The sequence below is a fragment of the Lissotriton helveticus genome, chromosome 4_1 (assembly GCF_964261635.1).
Source record: "Lissotriton helveticus chromosome 4_1, aLisHel1.1, whole genome shotgun sequence".
In the NCBI taxonomy this organism is placed as follows: domain Eukaryota; kingdom Metazoa; phylum Chordata; class Amphibia; order Caudata; family Salamandridae; genus Lissotriton; species Lissotriton helveticus.
This window is the reverse complement of record NC_136063.1, coordinates 1,643,927,462-1,643,947,650: the sequence shown is the minus strand read 5'-3', so window position 1 is coordinate 1,643,947,650 and position 20,189 is coordinate 1,643,927,462.

The window sequence follows — 20,189 nt, the reverse complement described above, 5'->3', positions numbered from 1 at the left end:
CCATCTTTTCGCCCATGCGATTAAGGGCGGGGGTGTTCTGCTACCTGCAGTCTATGTCCACAGTGTAGCGGTGTCAACTGCTACCTTCTACCCACTTCTCCAACTCTCAGTCCCCGGCTGATCACTACTATGAGTGCTGATTGCAATTGCTGGTGAACGTGGCTGACTGCACTGGGCAACCTTCTCATCCTGCCTGACCTTGATGGTTCTCACGCTGGCAACAAGAACAGGGGGTGCCCTCGACATGGGTTTTCCCCGTTTCCATGCATCATGGCGCCTTGCCATGCATCATGGCAGTTTGCCAAGCGGGTCCACCCACTGGCCGCCAATGTAATGGTGTAGGGCCCTAGGCCCTCCTGCATAAATGATTATGACACAGTCACCATTAGATACTAGGTAGAAATGGCCCAGGGCATGTGTGCCAGGCCCCTTTTATGACCATGGTCATCTGACCAGTTATGCCTGTTTTCGATGGGTGTGGGGTGGGGGTGTAAGCCAGCCCTCGGGGAGTGGCTGGTACAATCAACAACTAGAACAACGACCAGCAGGTCACTACATCGGGTAAGTGGAAAGTGGAATATGGAATGTGAGAGTTCAAACCATGGTCAGTTGCTATTGTCTTCTGGCTGTATACTATGAAGTTTAATAAACCACTTATCAGCACCAGTGTTTTCTGAATTTATTTACAGAGTGTTAAAAGGACCAAGAAGTGTGCCTGGTTCTGTAAAACCAAACGCCATACACAACCAGACTTACGAATGTCACCAGAGTGTGGTATGTGATGGGTTATTGTCATAAATACGACATCTTAGTGCATTAGTGTCACAATTACATCTTATTTAGTGCATTAGTGTCAGAATTATATAATCCTAAGTCATATCACAGTGCTCATACTTGACTCCTGAACAGCGATCAAACTCAATAAAGGTTACAAAATGATAAGATAACAATATTTTTCTGAATAAAGTAACGCAAGTGCAGTGGAATGTCTGCTCTGAATAACTCAATTTGAAAGATAAATTTAGGGACTTCAAGAAGTGCGGTCGCGCCCCCTTCTCACCTCAGACTGCAACACATAAAGGTTGCGTGTGGGTGGTGATGTGCGATCAGCAATGCTGATATAGTGACATCTCTCACTACATAAATTAGTTCTCACCGACTTTTTTTTATATTGTCGACACCACGCTTTCACCGGTGTAGATTCATCGAAAGTTTCCTTGTTAAGTTTTCCGACATTCACAAACGTACCCTTGCGTTTACCCCTGGTGAATCGCGCTCTGTTTACTTCCGTTTATTAAAAAAACATAACCCGCTTCAGGGGAGTTCATTTCACCAAATAACGTGCCACGCTTTGCTGAACAACACCGAGTGCAAGCTGTGTGATGCTGTGTCTTTTCGCAGCAAATGGCTATTGAAATCACAACCAACATGCGCTCCCCATCGTTGTAGAGTTATTTCCGCAGTCTCTACTGTCTTTAAAAAACTGATTAAAATGGGAGCTCGTGTTCCACAGCAATAACAGAACGCTGATAACGCCTGGAGCATGAGCACTGATAATTGGACAGTGGTAGGCTGCCTGTTACTGAATCAATGGGTATTAGGCGGCTCATCACTGACCCACAGGAAGAACGCTGAAAATATCATTCATCTAATTGAGAGCGGTTATGTTTGAGTACAAACGAGAATCAATAAAATAATGTATGTCTCTATTTTATAGGAGAAATGCATATTAAATGGAAAAGATAATTTTCTTTACCACCCTTTAACTCTTTCCTAATTCACACTTTGTGTACTGTAATGGTGTGGGGTGATGTAACATGTTTTATTTTGTGCGGATAGCACTCCACAGGAGAGATGCCTTAGAGCTAAGACTTAAGGGCAGAGTAGTCTGAAGCATGTCAGTCTGCTTTGAAACAAGGTTATGAGTATGCTGCAAAACGCAAAATATCAGTTTATGGACAGTAGACCAAGAGAGAGTTTAAGGCATGTATTTGAAGAGTCAGCAGTTGTTTTAGTCATTTTATGAAGCAGGTCCATTGCAGTGCATACACAGCGATGTGTCCATGGGGCATAACTGTAAGCAAATTGCGCACTTGCACCATCATCTCACGGTGTTTGCAAAGGCTATTTAATCAATTATCCACGCTACTAATGGGGGCTGGAGGACCAAATACATAAACAATGAGAAGAACCCTCCCTTGACTGATAGAGCACGAGAAGGAACTCTGGCAATCTTGTGCTATCTTGTCAATAGGTAGCCCAAAAGATTCCTGCAAGAGAATGGGTTACTACATTTGAAAGATGGGCGTTCTACCCACGTAATAAGTCCCCAAATCCCGTAAGCTCAAAGACATAGTTTCAATAATGTAACACTGGGCTCAACACATAGTAGCAATGGGTCAGGGCAGACAGTCTTTACTTGGGAAAATATGCAAAGTATCCAGCATTAAAAAATTCAAAACACAATTCATAAAAATTCTAAAACCAATTTCTAAACACCAAGAAAAATGTATTTTGAAAAATGGATCCAAAATGACACAAATCCTATATGGGTACCAGAAATATGGGATTTGAATGTAAAGTAAAGAGCAAATCAGAAATTGCAGTATGAGATTTACAAACAGCTTCCCACATTTTAGTTATTCAGAACATTATAACTTGAGCTATGATTTCATGTAGTTAATATCAAACCTAATTTTAAGGTCTAGGCGCATTTCAGGTCAATTGCGATGGACAGCTGGTTTGATACACTAAGGGGCATATTTATAAGCCCCTATCACCACCACAAGGCCACTTTCAGTGACGTTGTGATGGCGATAGCGGCCTCGCCTTGTTTACAAGACAGCGTTAAGCCACTTAACATGGCTTAACGCGGCTTAACGCCGCTGCCTTGTAAATAAGGCACCATTTCACACTGTGTTTAGAGTGAAAGGGGAGGGCAATGGTTGTTGTAATAGGCGTTCCACCTCAAGACCCATTCATTTTGACACTGCCCCCTATTTACAAGGGCAGCGAAATTGGAGGCAGCGCCAATATTCAGAGCAGGGAAAACCTGGTCTTAACAGGCAAAACACAGAGAAATGTTTTTTTTCTCCTTGCACTTTAGTGAAGGGGTGCCTGCGTTGGCGCTGGGCAGCTGAACTCAGTGCCAGCGCTAGGGGAAACGTAGGGGTGCGCCACATTTTTGTGAATATGGCATATCCCTGTGTTTTTAGAATGGAGAAGCGTGGTGTTAGCAATGTTTGCTTAGCGCCAAACTTCTCAATTCTGCTGTAAATATGCCCCTAGGTGTGAAGCCCTGGTCAACATTTTCACTCTCTTACCATGGGGCATATTTTCAAGGAACGGCGTTAAAATTATAGCTGCCTTAGCGGCAGGAAACTGCCGCTAAAGCGGCGATAATGGGCTTCATAATATGCCCTTGAGAATTCCAATAGATGCCTATGTTCTGGTGTTAACATCGGCTTCTATTGAAGTACTCTACGGCATATTATCAAGCCCATTATCGCCGTTTTAGCGGCAGTTTTGTGCCGCTAAAGCGGCGATAACTTTAACGCCGTTCCTTGATAATATGCCCCTTAGTTGCTTATTTATGAGAGCCTTGCGTCACTTTTGCACCATATAAGATTGTATATGCATGACGCATGGCTCTCATTTCGATTTATGAAGCCATGCAAAGCCAACTGGTGTGGCTTTGACTGGCCACATAAATAATGAGGAAGGTCATGTAGCGCAAATTACCATGTCATCTTACTGTGTGCCCGTGAGTCACTCCATGGGTGTTGCAGAGGGCTTTATCATGCAACACCCATGGAATTTGATGTTGGCCCAGATTTACAAAGTGATGCAATACTGGTGTAGTGTCAAATCTGTACACCTCCCGAGATGATGTGCATTCTGCAGCACACTGAGAAGGAGGAGAACACTACTTAGGATTGTTTTTGTGCAGGAAAGTGCCCCTTCCTACAAAAAAACAATACTGCATGCAACTGAGGTACCCATGGGTTTGCAGAAACGACTCCAGCGCAGGGAGAAAGGACAGGAATGCATCATATTGAAAGGAAACATTCAATTATAAATGAATTTATAAAGTGAGTTAAACCCAAGGGCATCTATTGCTATACCCAAATAACACAGCTCCTAAGCACAGAAAATCAAGAGAGCCTATGATGAAAAAACCCATTTTTTTAACAATTTCTTGAATCAGGCAAAGGAGTCAAGTCTACAGATGTGGGCGGGCAGGGAATTTAATAACTTGGCAGCAGCCCAGGAGGTGGACTGACCGCCCCATCTGACTTTCCGGAACCTAGGCATGAAGACTTTCCTAGTTGAGGAGGATCAGATTGACCTGTCTGGAGTGTATCAGCTGAAGAGTGAGGAGAGATGTTTGAGCTCTCTGTGATGGAGAGTGAGGAAGACTAGGCAAATAGTCTTAAAAACAATGCTGCTCCTCACAGGAAGCCACTGTAGCAGCCTAACGCCTTCTCTGACAGACACTCATATGAGAGGGTTAATAATAAGGCAAGCAGACATATTTTCCACCACTTGTAGCTTGTTAATTGAAGGAGCATTAATATTCAGATTGAGAGCATTGCAGTAATCGAGTCTGGAGGAGACTAATACAATAGTCACTGAGTGACGCAATTCAACTGGAATAAATGGAAAACCCTTTGTAAGAGTCCTGATAATGTGAAAGCAGGTACTTGTGATATGATTGACCGTTGAGTCAAAGTTAAGGGAAGTGTTGAAGATTACACCAAGATTTCTGGCCACTCTAACAGGTGTAGGTAAAGGGCCACATTCCCCAGGCCATCAACAGCAGAACCAGATGGTTTCTTGTGCACCAAACACAGCACCTTCCTTCCATGTTCAGTTTAAGAACATTTACTTTCATCCAGCTGTTAATCTTGACAATGCAGAGATTAAACTTATTAGCTACTGATGGCAAGTTGTCAGAGATGGATACCCTATGGCAAAATCCCATACATTAGTTCCTCAGTCTTTTTTATAGAAGTCAAAATCCTTGAGCAAGGTTGAAGGGTGTATCTGATGAAGTCCTTTAATATCTGTATATCTGCTGGACGAGATCCCGCTGAAGTCATTGGTTTCGGTGGGAAAAGGTCAGAGTGGGAAAATGCAACATTTGTGGCTGCTGAAGTCCTCTTGTTGGGTAGGGTATATTTCATGCCTTGTGTCAAAAATCTACTTTAGGATTAGCACTTCCACTCTATCAGGACTTAAGCTCTTTTTTTGGTACTCAAAATCTGCCAGGTCCAGCCCCTCACGTCTCCTGGCATGTTGACAGTAGCATGTCCAGTCCTCTTCTGTTCTTCTGCAAGTCCAGAAATTGTTCTGAGGAGCTCAGAGTGAGGTGCTATTTTTGTTCAATTCATTATCTTGTGGGTGATTAGTGTGCACTCCATAACTAATGGGAAAAACGTTCCCAAAGGCAAACATTCCCTCTTTTGTAGCACATCTCATTGCCTCACTTGAAACTATCCTACATTGTGCTAGGGTGGCAAAATCTTTCTGCATCCTACAGGGAGTGTATGGCACAACTATGGGTGTGTTTGAGGTAATTAGCAGACTCCCCCCCCTCAATCACTCTAACTTGGTACTGGAAACAGCTTCCTCCTCCACTGAAACTATAGCCTGGAGGTTAAATTGTGCATTGGGACCAAATTACCCCAACTTCTTCTGGCTTTCCTTATCACTAAACTGTAAAAGTATAGGTCTCCTCCCAGTCCTTTCTAAGTAAATGAGGTTCCTGGACACTCCTAAACTGCCCTGCAAGGGTTATGCTGGGTCACATTCTTCTCCGTAGGCATCCTGTCAGGTCCAATTAATTGCTCTTCACTGGGATCAGTATTTCACACAGCAGCACTGAGAATCTGGCTGTAGTCATGACAATTCTAATTAGCCTACAAGGAAGGGAAAGTATAGCCATAAACAAATTGTTTGTTGCTGTATATTTATCAAAGATACAACTCCGTTAGATTTGATTATTAGAAAAATATTAAAAAGTGGTTAAACCGATTTTGTAGCTTGTTCCAAATTAAATATACAGAATTAACATAATGACTTTATTCAGCTTTTTCTTCATAGAATCAATTATAGCCATATCAGTGAAGATACATTTTGGAAGCTTGTCACTGTAGGTAAATGCAAACACAAAATTCTTACATACTCCATTTTTTAACACCAGAAACCCTACATTGTGGGCTTACTTGGTAGTGACTTCATTATAATTTATTAGTAAGATTTCCGTACTGTCAGAAAATGAATTCTGACAGGTTTGCTTGCCGATTTAAAAGCTGCAGTAGTCAGGCTACAGATGTAGATCTAAAGCCATATTTTCCTTTCCAACCTACAGAGTGCTGCAATTCACAGTGGCTATTTATCTTTCTATGCTATTGGGGTTTTTTGTTACACCATATGTTATGGCCTTACTGGAAAGTTAAATATGCCAAATGGAGATTAGCCAGTTTTACCGTGTTGTAAGAATCAGAGTTCAAGCACTGGGGACTGGACAGCAGTAACTGTGTGAAACAAAAACCAGCAGTATCAAACAATTGGGATGACTTTACAAAAAGAAACACTTTCTCACAATCCCCATTTATTGAATCCACTATTAACAACAAGGAAGTAGCAGCTGAGATACAAAGTATGCCTGGCACTGTAACAAGAATGTATCAAACAGTGATAGAGCACACATTTTATTGGTGCCTATTACAGAAGTAGTGAAGCAAAGAAAAGAGTCATTGGGGAGTGTGTCATGTGGCATCTGTGTGTCATGTGGCATCTGCATATGTGGTTGCAATGTGCAATGATAAAAATGGCCCATGTTTCAAAGTTATGTCACCTACGCCACTGACTTCTTCCTCTTTTCTCAATGATTTCATTCTTCCACATGTGCCAATTATATTTAAATACACATCCGATAGCAAGACAATGATCAAAACATCTGTACCTTAGGTCAAGGATATCGCAACGGAGAAAAAGTTGAAAGATGTAAAGGGATATTCCTCTAAATTTTTTTCATTGGTCACCCTTTTATTATATGATCTATCATGTACAAACTCCTTGAACAATGACCATATTATATTAGTATCTGTGGGAAAGTGCCCCTTTGTGTATGGTCACCGCCCCATGTCTTGCTCCAAGTGCTGATGGTTATGACTTTGATAGTGCACTGAAGACTGCTACCCTGATGCCAGTGCCTGTGCTTGCTCCTAAAACTGTTAGGTTCACCTTGCTAAGCCCAAATCAGAAAATACTTTGCCGCCTTATGACCCCCTTATGACTTCATAGTATATGGTACCAGAGGCGCCCAGGGCTGCAGCATGGTTTTGTGCCACCCTGGGTGACCCCAGTAAACTACTGACAGCAGGCCTGCCATTGCAGACTGTAGGAGCAGTACAACCTGCTCAAACTCGACTGGTCTCTGACCATCCGTGGAACAGTCAAATGCCCTACCTGTAATATATGTCGCGTACCCCTAAGGTACTCCTCCTCAGTCCATGTGGCAGGGTGCAGTATGATGAAGTTGAGGGCATAAAACTGCAAGTCGATATCTCTCTATGGTGCCGTTGCCAGTTGGGAACTATTATAAGTGTTAGAGGCCCATATGATAACATGGACTGCTAGCCAGGCATTCTTGAGGTTGCAGCTCCTTTATGGTACAACCAAAATATGTAATCTTTGGTATCAAACAAAGTGCCTTCTCACCCTGACATGAATCTTGTGCCCTGGTCGATGTGGCATACATTCAGGTGGCAACCATAGACACTGCCAACCCAATTGCTCACCTGCTTCACTGTGCTCCATCTGATTAGACCATGCCTGGTACCATCAAGACAGGATTGTGACCTCCTTATAGACAGTGCGATCACTCCCAGGAGTCAGGGACAAAGGCTTGGGCAGGAAGGAGGTCGCACCTCAAATCCTCAAGATGGAGGAGCACACAAAATGTGTTTTGTCTAAACTTTTTTCATGATAAAATTCAGTGAATTACAAAAAAACGTAGCTATCGGTGAGATGCACAGGAATCACAAAGAGGACTCAATCAGTGCAACATCTGGGACAATATGAATCATATCAGAAATGAACAAAGGAGAGTTGTGTGTGAGATCTTTTTCTTTCTTTTTTTTGTTCATCCGTTGAAAGTGTGTATTCAAAAAACGTCTTGACAACAAATTATATACAGCCTATGCGTTTCATCCCTATTTAACAGGACTTCTTCAGGGCAAAGTGTACTGGTGAATTTGTTCTACTCTGAAGCGTAGTCTTTCTGGTGTGTTGCTCAATTATACTAAATTATTTTTATGTGATGAAATCTCGGAATCAGCCCTTGGACATAAAATCTCAAAAGCAAATAGTCCACACAGTGATCAATTTATTTTTTCTTATCGTCATTCCATTGAAACCTTCCTCTATACTGGACACTTCAAATTCATAAGACCATCAGGCAATTGGCCACATGATAATACAGATCCCAAGTTCCATCCAAGTACAATGGTTCCCTATCTGTGTAGGTGACGGGACATCCACTGTCAAGGTGTGCACATGGTTTCAATTGAATGGCGATCTGTGTAGAAAAGGTTTCCTACACCTCTGGATGTGGTCACCTCTGGGGCAGACTAGCTGCAGGTGCTAACTACCCATTGGCTAGTCGCTCCTAACACCCCAAGCCCCCCAAATCATGAAGTTAAGGGACCCCCTGACACCAGAATCTCAGAATTGACCAACTTGCATCAAAGAAGGACCCTGAGGAGACCTGTGCTGATAACAGGATTTTGTCCACAACACCAAACCAAAAGAGGGATACTTTGTCCTGGTGGCAACAGACTGGGTTCTGAGTGACCCTTGTCTTTGGCTAAAACTCAGCACTTCTGTAGAGATGGACCCCTGTGGAAGGCACAAGCACCCTCAGACTCTCAGACTCTCCTGGATGAGTGGTACTAGTCCCCTGCAAAATGCAGGTAAAAACACTCACCAGATCTAAAGAATCTATGGCCATTGGGCTCTTTGTGGTATCACTCAAATCCAGGTGGCACGATGCATTGTGGAAGTTGTAGTCTCAATTGCCCAAAGTTTCAGCCGCTACCTCATTACCCCGGACCAAGTGAAGTTCCAGGTCCTTTTCGCTGTGCTTACCGCTGCCAAGGCTTTTTGGCCACTAATCCAGTAACCAACACCATACTCGATGCTGCATCTGCAGGGAACACTGTGCAGCTGTGTGTCTGTTGTGTTTTTGCAATAAGTTTATTGCAGCATCGTGTAAGTGGTAAAATCAGCACCTTTTGAGCACCAAGGACAACTCTGCACCCGGACTCAACGGGCTAGGTTAAATTGATCATACTGTTGTGGCCGGGTCCAATTATCTGCATGACTTTAACCCAGTAAGGGTACCACGTAACTCGAACTGCAAGCGACCAATTGTCACTGCTGCTTTTTCCCCATTGATCACAATGTTACGTTTTTCATGTATTATTCTGCACTGATTTAAAATTGCTTCAAAAATGTATAACTCCGGTTATGTTTATGCTATTCTGTTAATTTTTGTGTCATAATTGAGATACAACTAAACTCTATGTTTATAAATTAGTGTCAGATTTCTCTGGAGTCATGTCAATTACTTATCGTCCATGTTGGTAGTCTAAAATATTTAACACATTGCTCCTGTAGTAAAGCCTGACTGCTCTTTGCCACTCTACCTGGACTGAGCTAAGGATTTATTAGTGTGAATTCAAGAGCAATATTTGGGGTATTGTGATAATATTACATGGTGGTGAGGTCTAACCCCCGCAACTCATTATACTCCTCGTTCCTACAGTATCCATGCAAGTTTTTACAAATAATCCATACTTTGAAACTTATACTCCTTTTTTTTTAAATATTTTTATTCAAAAAGTTTTTTACAGCGTTTATTCCCGTAACTCCTCCCCCCTCCCGCCCCCGCACAGGACATGAAAAATGCAAAAAACAAATACAATCAAATTTTGTTTTTTCCACAACATTTCTATATCTCAGGTTACAAGAACTCTGCCTGGCAAATTATACTGGGTAAGCTAGAGCATCAATCAAAACAGCTGGAAAGAAGAAAAAAACCAAAAAAAAAAAAAACCCAAGTAGGGCGAACAACTAAACATAACCCCATGGATACAGCTTGATTAGTATTCCGGATTTTCCTTACACACCCGACTTGAGGCCCTATGGAAATTCTATGTTTCCTGCCACCCTATTCTTCCAATCTGTTATTGGTTTCCAGATCTGCAGACCGAGGGATCTGCCCTTCTTCCCTTTTCTGGCGTATAACGCTTTTTTCATGTTGTATATATGTAAAAGCCTGGCCAACCATTGCTGCATAGTGGGGGGGTGCTTATCTCGCCATGCTGAAGCTATGCATAGGCGAAATACTGCCATGGCTACAAACAAAAAGTTCTCAAACTGTGATTGCTCTCCAGTCCCGTCCAGTACCATTAATATTACTTCGGATGTCATCGTTATTTTACAATTCAGCGATCGATCTAAAAACCCTTCGATTTCTTTTATCAGAGGGACCAGGTTGGGGCATTCGCCGAACATGTGGACTATGTCTCCCTCCTGGCTATCACATCTTGGGCATGATATCCCTTGTGTGCCCCCCACTGTGCAATTCTGGCTGGGGTGTAGTATAGCTTGTACAAGGTCTTATAGTGCTGGGCTTGCAATGAAGAAGAGCGGAGAACCTCCTGTCCCATCTGCAATGACTTCTCAAAGAACCCCTCCGTAATCCCTAGCGCATCAATCCATTTTGCTTCAAATTTACCCAGGTCATCTCCCCTGTGTGCTATAAGTTCAGCATAGAACCTTTTTATCGTACAGCCGTGTCCCCCTTCTATTACTTGTAATATTGTATTGTCTCCAAATCCTAGAGGTCCTCCTCTCTTTCCAGCCAATAAGCTTCTTATCTGTAAACATTTAAAAAACGTCCTTGTACTGAGCCCAAATTTTCTCTGTATCTCTGAGAATTGTCGCACTCCTAGCGGGCCTATCAAATCCCCCATTCTTTTCACTCCTAACCGTCCCCATTCCTTGAAAACAGTATCAGAAAAGATCTCTGGGGGTAATGTGGGGTCGTTCCCTAACCTAGTATATGCATGGTATCTGCCCAGTCCAAAGCTCTTTTTAAACGCCTTCCACACCTTATAGGCTGCCTCCAGGGTCTTGAATCTGGTCCTCTTAAAGTAGCTCGGTTCAGTGTATCTCAGGAATACATTCTGTGCCTCTTCACCTAAAATCAAACCGTATATTTCTAACGAGCCGGTATAGAATTCTCCTTTCATCTCGGCCGCACCAATGAGGCCCGTTATTTGCTGCAGCACTGCTGCCCAGTAATAAAGTCTCAGATCCGGTAGTGCCCACCCCCCCTCTCTCTAGGTAATGCCATAAATTTTAGTGCCCTTCTTGTTTTACCCTGTGACCAAATAAACCGATTTATTATGAGCTCTATTCTACTAAACAAAAGTGGGTTAAAAAATAGAGGTATAGTTCTAAATATATATAGAAATTTCGGGAGGAGATTAATTTTGATATAATTTACCCTGCCAACTATGGACATATGCAGGTTATGTATCCTATCCAAATCCTTCTTCGCTTTCGCAATGATAGGGGAAGTATTTAAGTCCTCTAAATTGCCCAGGTCAGCAGTGATAATTATTCCTAAGTAAACCCCCTCAGCCACCACCCGTGAATCTGTGCATGTTGCGTATGTGTTCTTTATAATTTGTGTGTTAGTTTTATTTAGTGCGTACCCCGCGACCTGCCCGAATTGCTCCGCCTCCTGTTCTATTTTACTGATGGCCTCTGCTGGTGAGGGTGTGATAATCGCGATATCATCTGCGTATGCTAGTACCTTAATCAGTCCCATCTTAGTATCTAGTGGCCTAATTCCATCATTTAGATCCAGTTTCTTAATTAGTGGGTCTATGTAAAGTGCAAAGAGCAAGGGTGAACATGGGCACCCCTGTCGTGTGCCCGTGTAATTCTAAATGGGGTAGTGCGGCTTGCATTCACCCTACAACACGCCGTTGGACCTACATACAATGATTGTATCGATTTTATAAATCCTTCTCCAATTCTCCCTTTCCTTAGCACTGCCCACAGAAATTCCCATGCCACGCAGTCGAAGGCCTTTTCGGCATCTAGTAACATAGCTGCCATAGGTTTCTCCTCCGCTTCTTTTACATCAAATAGCGTGATCATTTTTCTAACATGGAGTGTAGTTCCTCTATGTGGAATAAAGCCATGCTGATTAATGCTTACTAATTGCTCTGTTACCCTAGCAAGTCTGTTCGCTAATGTTTTAGAGAAGATTTTTAGGTCAGCATTAATCAGTGTAATCGGGCGGTATGATCCGGGCTCTGCGGGGGGTTTCCCTTTTTTAAGGATTACAACAATATCTGCCCCTGCCCAGCTGGCTGGTATAGAATGCCCCAACTGTGCCTCTCTAAGTGTCTTAACTAGCTCTGAGATAATTGATGCAAAAAACACTTTGTAGAATTCCCCGGGTATCAAATCCGGCCCGGCAGCCTTGCCGGAAGGCAAACTGAGCATAGCCTCCTTAATTTCTTCTGCCTCTAGGCAGGTCTCGAGAGAGTCCCTATCTATCTCCTGTAGGGTTTTAATTGGTAGGTCTTGCAGGTACCTCTGAATATCGGCAGGATCCCTGTCCTGCTCCGCCTCATAAAGCTTGCAATAGAACTCCCTAAAGACCTCGAGGATACCTTCCCTATCTGAAACCATATTACCCCCGCTGTCTCTTATCTCTTTAATTTCCCCTTTTGCCATCCTCTGTCTCGTGCGTGTTGCAAGTGTCCGCCCCACCCTTTCACTATATTCATAGCATTGCTCTCTCTTAGCATTGTAAATATTAGCTGATTTTATTGCTATACTCTCTTCTGCTTCTGCTTTAGCCATCATGGTCTCCATTAGATATTGTTCCAGCTCCCGCCCCTCAGTAATAGCCTGTTCAAGTCTCTGCTCTGCTTTCAACAGGTCGCTATTTACCCGATCTACCTTGGCTTTCTCCTTTTTCTGATTGGCTAGACTAAAGCTCAGTGTTTCACCTCGCACCCCGGCTTTAAAGGTATCCCAATCATTTCCTGGGTTAGTACTCCCTCTATTGATATCCCAGAAGCTCTTTATCCAAACGTGCATGTGTGTAATGTAGTCTATATCCGTCAGGAGTTCTCTTTCAAATGTCCATGATTTAACCTGTCTTTTAAGCCCACTGCCCGTTATTGTCAATAATAGAGGGTTGTGATCAGACAGAATACGGGGTAGCCTCTAAGCATGGGCGTAAAATCCGCTCCGCTCGCGGATTTTTCGGATTTTCGGCAAATTCGCAATCCGCGAACTCTCGCGAATTTGTCGAAAATCCGTGAATCCGCTCGCGGCGGATTTTTTGCTTGGTTGCGGCGCGCGGCGTGGTGCACGGCGTTCACTTTCCGTCAATAAGCGTTTGCCGAGTTGTTTTTCTCGATCATATTTTGCGAGTGCTGCGCCATTTTGGATCTTGCTGCGTGATCCCGTGGGAGTTTGGCGCCCGCGAATACGTAATCGCGGCTTGCCACCTTGCACAGCACACCTCGCGAGAGTTCGCAATTGCGAACACGTAGTTGCGGCGGAAAGGAACAATCTCGCACTCGCGAAATAGAGATTTTGCAATTCTGCACAAGAAATCCACCAGCAAACAGGATAAACCTTCAGAAAATGATTATTTTTATCAGAATCACTCCTCAGGTTGACATTTGCATGGCCTTTTTTTTTGCAAGGAGTCCATTTTTGGGGGGGGGAGGGAAGGAAGTGCCCCACAGTCTCCAACTTCCTGTTCCTGTCCAGCAGGCTCCTCCCAGTGATTTGTCCATCTCCTGGTCACTTTCATTTGGATCTGGAGCTGGAAGGATTACTTTTTGTGGGCGCTGCTGGATATTTGGATTTCAGGCCTTTTTGACTTTCTTTGGATCACTTTTGGATTAGAAATCAACTTTCACAAGTAAGTTTGTTTGGGGCATTACAGTTGCTGCAACTACAATTTTGGAACTTTTTCAGAACATTAAATAAATTATATTGTGTCTAGCCACAGTATCCAGTAGGGCCAGGGTTGGTTATGGGTGCATGATACAACTGTTTTGTTGAATTTAAACACCATTGAGGCCATGGATGGGCTGGGATTTTACTGCTTTTTGTTGTTTTTGTCGTTTTTTTGGGGCTGCTGGTGGGGCCCTTTGCCCAGGGGTGGTGAGTGTTGAATGGGCCTAGTCTTTCTGTGGGGTGTCTTCTTGAATTTAAACATCATTGAGGCCATGGATGGGCTGGGATTGTGCTTATTTTATTGTTTTTTGTCGTTTTTTGGGGCTGCTGGTGTGGCCTTTTGCCCAGGGGTGGTGGTGCATGGACTGAGTGTGCCTGTGGTGTGGTCTCACTCTCTTTAATGTAAACATCATGGATGGCATTGGATTGTGGTGATTTTTGGCTGTTTGTCTGTTTTTTGGGGGTGTACTGTTGATGTGGACTGGCCATGTGGGTGGTGGTGGTGGCCATCTTGAGTGCTGGCTGGTACAGGCAACATGTGCTTGGGGTGCAAGGGGCCATTTTGAAGAGAGGCAGTGTCTGAGGCCTGCACTTATTTTGCCTACTTTTCATCCATTATGCCCAGGGGTAGTGAGTGTTGCATGGGCCTAGTCTTTCTGAGGGGTGTCTTCTTGAATTTAAACACCATTGAGGCCATGGATGGGCTGGGATTGTGCTGATTTTCTTGTTTTTTGTCGTTTTTTTGGGGCTGCTGGTGGGGCCCTTTGCCCAGGGGTGGTGAGTGTTGCATGGGCCTAGTCTTTCTGTGGGGTGTCCTCTTGAATTTAAACACCATTGAGGCCATGGATGGGCTGGGATTGTGCTGTTTTGTGTGGTTTGTGTTGTTTTTTGGGGGCTGCTGGTGTGGCCTTTTGCCCAGGGGTAGTGGTGCATGGACTGAGTGTGCCTGTAGTGTGGTCTCACTCTATTTAATGTAAACATCCTGGATGGCATTGGATTGTGGTGATTTGTGGGTGTTTTTCTGTTTTTTTGGGGTATACTGTTGATGTGGACTGGCTTGGGGTGTAGGGGCCATTTTGAAGAGAGGCAGTGTCTGAGGCCTGCACTTATTTTGCCTACTTTTCATCCATTATCCCCAGGGGTAGTGACTCAGTGTTGCATGGGCGTAGTCTTTCTGAGGGGTGTCTTCTTGAATGTAAACACCATTGAGGCCATGGATGGGCTGGGATTGTGTTGATTTTATTGTTTTTTGTCGTTTTTTGGGGGCTGCTGGTGGGGCCCTTTGCCCAGGGGTGGTGAGTGTTGCATGGGCCTAGTCTTTCTGTGGGGTGTCCTCTTGAATGTAAACACCATTGAGGCCATGGATGGGCTGGGATTGTGCTGTTTTTTGTGGTTTTTGTCGTTTTTTTGGGGCTGCTGGTGTGGCCTTTTGCCCAGGGGTAGTGGTGCATGGACTGAGTGTGCCTGTAGTGTGGTCTCACTCTCTTTAATGTAAACATCCTGGATGGCATTGGATTGTGGTGATTTGTGGGTGTTTTTCTGTTTTTTTGGGGTGTACTGTTGATGTGGACTGGTCATGTGGGTGGTGGTGGTGGCCATCTTGAGTGCTGGCTGGTACAGGCAACATGTGCTTGGGGTGCAAGGGGCCATTTTGAAGAGAGGCAGTGTCTGAGGCCTGCACTTATTTAGCCTACTTTTCATCCATTATCCCCAGGGGTAGTGACTCAGTGTTGCATGGGCCTAGTCTTTCTGAGGGGTGTCTTATTGAATTTAAACACCATTGAGGCCATGGATGGGCTGGGATTGTGCTGATTTTCTTGTTTTATGTAGTTTTTTTGGGGATGCTGGTGGGGCCCTTTGCCCAGGGGTGGTGAGTGTTGCGTGGGCCTAGTCTTTCTGTGGGGTGTCCTCTTGAATTTAAACACCATTGAGGCCATGGATGGGCTGGGATTGTGCTGTTTTGTGTGGTTTTTGTTGTTTTTTGGGGGCTGCTGGTGTGGCCTTTTGCCCAGGGGTAGTGGTGCATGGACTGAGTGTGCCTGTAGTGTGGTCTCACTCTATTTAATGTAAACATCCTGGATGGCATTGGATTGTGGTGATTTGTGGGTGTTTTTCTGTTTTTTTGGGGTATACTGTTGATGTGGACTGGCTTGGGGTGTAGGGGCCATTTTGAAGAGAGGCAGTGTCTGAGGCCTGCACTTATTTTGCCTACTTTTCATCCATTATCCCCAGTGGTAGTGACTCAGTGTTGCATGGGCGTAGTCTTTCTGAGGGGTGTCTTCTTGAATGTAAACACCATTGAGGCCATGGATGGGCTGGGATTGTGTTGATTTTATTGTTTTTTGTCGTTTTTTGGGGGCTGCTGGTGGGGCCCTTTGCCCAGGGGTGGTGAGTGTTGCATGGGCCTAGTCTTTCTGTGGGGTGTCCTCTTGAATGTAAACACCATTGAGGCCATGGATGGGCTGGGATTGTGCTGTTTTTTGTGGTTTTTGTCGTTTTTTTGGGGCTGCTGGTGTGGCCTTTTGCCCAGGGGTAGTGGTGCATGGACTGAGTGTGCCTGTAGTGTGGTCTCACTCTCTTTAATGTAAACATCCTGGATGGCATTGGATTGTGGTGATTTGTGGGTGTTTTTCTGTTTTTTTGGGGTGTACTGTTGATGTGGACTGGTCATGTGGGTGGTGGTGGTGGCCATCTTGAGTGCTGGCTGGTACAGGCAACATGTGCTTGGGGTGCAAGGGGCCATTTTGAAGAGAGGCAGTGTCTGAGGCCTGCACTTATTTAGCCTACTTTTCATCCATTATCCCCAGGGGTAGTGACTCAGTGTTGCATGGGCCTAGTCTTTCTGAGGGGTGTCTTATTGAATTTAAACACCATTGAGGCCATGGATGGGCTGGGATTGTGCTGATTTTCTTGTTTTATGTAGTTTTTTTGGGGATGCTGGTGGGGCCCTTTGCCCAGGGGTGGTGAGTGTTGCGTGGGCCTAGTCTTTCTGTGGGGTGTCCTCTTGAATTTAAACACCATTGAGGCCATGGATGGGCTGGGATTGTGCTGTTTTTTGTAGTTTTTGTAGTTTTTTTGGGGCTGCTGGTGTGGCCTTTTGCCCAGGGGTAGTGGTGCATGGACTGAGTGTGCCTGTAGTGTGGTCTCACTCTCTTTAATGTAAACATCCTGGATGGCATTGGATTGTGGTGATTTGTGGGTGTTTTTCTGTTTTTTTTGGGGTGTACTGTTGATGTGGACTGGCCATGTGAGTGGTGGTGGTGGCCATCTTGAGTGCTGGCTGGTACAGGCAACATGTGCTTGGGGTGCAAGGGGCCATTTTGAAGAGAGGCAGTGTCTGAGGCCTGCACTTATTTTGCCTACTTTTCATCCATTATCCCCAGGGGTAGTGAGTGTTGCATGGGCCTAGTCTTTCTGTGGGGTGTCTTGAATGTAAACATCATGGATGGCATGGGATTGTGCAGATTTTTCTGTGTTTTTCAATTTTTTGGGGTGTATAACTGAACTGATGTTCCTCTGTCTTCCATTGCTTTTAGGTGCACAAGACTCAAGAGAACCACCAGTGCCAGGAAGAAGTCCTGCAGCGGTGTGTGTGTGCAGCATAACGTCACGCGATGTCACGTCTGGACACAGACAACTCTGCAACTCGTGCAACTGCTGCCTGCTGTTCTGACCTGCTCTGAAGAAGATGGCCCCAAAAAAGTTACCCGTAGCTCCTCTAGCAAGAAAGTTGCCAGTAAGGAGCAGAAGAAGCAAGTTACCAAGGAGACTGGTGTGCCGGCCGCCCCTTTTTTTGGGAGTAAAAAAAAAAGTATGCCTGCAGCAGCAGCGGGATCTGCTGGGGACCAAGCTGGGAGCAGCACCCCGCTCCATTGGGCTCAGTGCCACCACCACCACGCCAACTTAAGTCCAAGCCCTTCACTGCTGCAGAGGCACTTAGTCTAGTTGTTCAATCACCGTCGACCAGTGATGTTGGCTCATCGCAAGAAAGTAGCAGCAATGTCCCTCAATCAACACAGGTTGTTGTAACTCATCTGACGAGTGTTGAACAACCACAGCCGCAACAAAAACCACATGTGCAAGTACAAGCCCAAGTACATGTGGAAGGAGAGGCAGCGCAAGGAGATGCGCAAGCAGAGGTGCATGGAGGGTCACAAGTGCCCACAATAGTTGTTCCTCCCGAAGTAGGGGCACATCAGGAAATCGACAATCAAGGCGAGGTATCATTTGAGGAAGACACTCCTCCTGATGATCATTCATTGTCTTCCACACCCCTAGCAAGGAAGAGTTCAAGGGTGGTGTCTACATCTTCTTCAAGCACACCTCCTTCTGATGATACGGATCAAAATTTGGAACCAGCACCACTGCTGTCTGAGAGTGAGGCACATGATCTGACAAAGGTAGTTAAGCGTAAAAGGAAGCTCGTCCAAAGTCTCAGAGTTATGGAGTGTAATGATGAGGCTCAACAAGAAGTGGCGGATACTGCTGCTGATGAAGACTCTGACAACGACGACCCAGTCATCATAAAGGTCACTGCAGCCCCAGCGGGCATGCAGCAAACAGACATTTTGACCCTAGCCCGAAAAGCTGCTGAGCGTGATGATGATGATGTTGTCGACGAGGAGGCAGTGGAAACACCACCACAATCATTGGAGTTAAGTAGTACACCAACTCGTACCGCTTCCATATTTCTTTCTGGCAAGAAGGGACCTCCATCCACCTCGACCTTAATTAGTGGCGGTGAAAGTGCACAACGTACAAAAGTTGGGCAATCCAGATCCTCCACTTCATCTGGCATTAGCAGCATGACCACCACCACCAGTATCGCCGCCTCCTCCAGGCCCCACAGACACTTCAAGTCCCCAGTTTGGGACTTCTTTACTGTTTGCCCAAAAAGGGAAAAGTTCGCCATTTGTACCCTTTGTAAGCTTGCAGTTAGTCGTGGTAAGTCAGGTACCAACTATGGTACCGGAGGCCAGAGAGGTCATCTTGAGAGACCGCACACTGTCCAATGGTTTGCGCACCTAGATGCGATCAAGGAAGCCCGAATTGGAAGTCAAGAAAACGTTGATGTTGCATCTGATGATGACGAGGAGGAAGAAGACGTGTCAAACACTTCATTTACACCCAGTACCCCTGTCAGCAGCACACCCCGTGTGAGGCACACTAAGAGTGTTGGAGCGAGTGAGACACCAACGCGCAAAAGTTCACCAGCGAGCATAATTGGGTCAACGAAGTCATTATCATCCCGTAAATGCTTGGTCCAGGGCAACATTAGAACCATGTTTTCTTCAGACGCGCCATATGAACGCAACCACCCACTGACGCGTCTGTATAACACTAAGCTGGCTAAAATGCTAGCTGTGGACCTTCTCCCTTTTTCTTTTGTAGAAGCGGTAGGTTTTCTTGAATTAGTGGCAACGCTCTGCCCTAAATGGAAGGTTCCTAGCCGGTTCTATTTTGCCAGAGTTGCGGTTCCAGCACTACATGAAGATGTGCTGGAGGCGATTGGGGCAGCTTTGCAGAAGAGTGCTGTTCACACTATACATCTGACAACAGACATGTGGACCAGTGGCGCAGGCGCTGATTACATGTGCATCACTGCACACTGGGTCTCTTTTTCAGGTGTTAAAGCAAAGCTAAACGCAGGTGTTAACCCGGACCAAGTTTTTAAAGCTGCTCGGAAACATGCAACACTAGCCATGTTTGGCTTGGAGAAAAGTCACACAGCAGAAAACATTTTGGACGAGTTTAACAAAAAGGTCTTTCACTGGCTGTCCCCAAAAAAACGCCAGATTGGTTATGTTTCCACGGATAATGGCGCCAATGTAGTTAAGGCCATGGCGCTGGGTGCATATTTCAGAGTGCCGTGTTTGGCGCACTGTATCAACCTGGTAGTTCAAAAATTCTTGAGTGATAGAGACAGTACAGCGTTCGAGGAAATGGCCACCTGCCGCAAAATGTGCAACCATTTCAGCCATTCTTTTAAGGCCCGGAAGCATCTGAGGAGCCTGCTACTTCAACGTCGAATGCCAGTGAAAGCACTCATCCAGGAGGTGTCAACACGTTGGAACTCAACCTTCTACATGCTTGAGCGTCTGTATGAGCAGTAT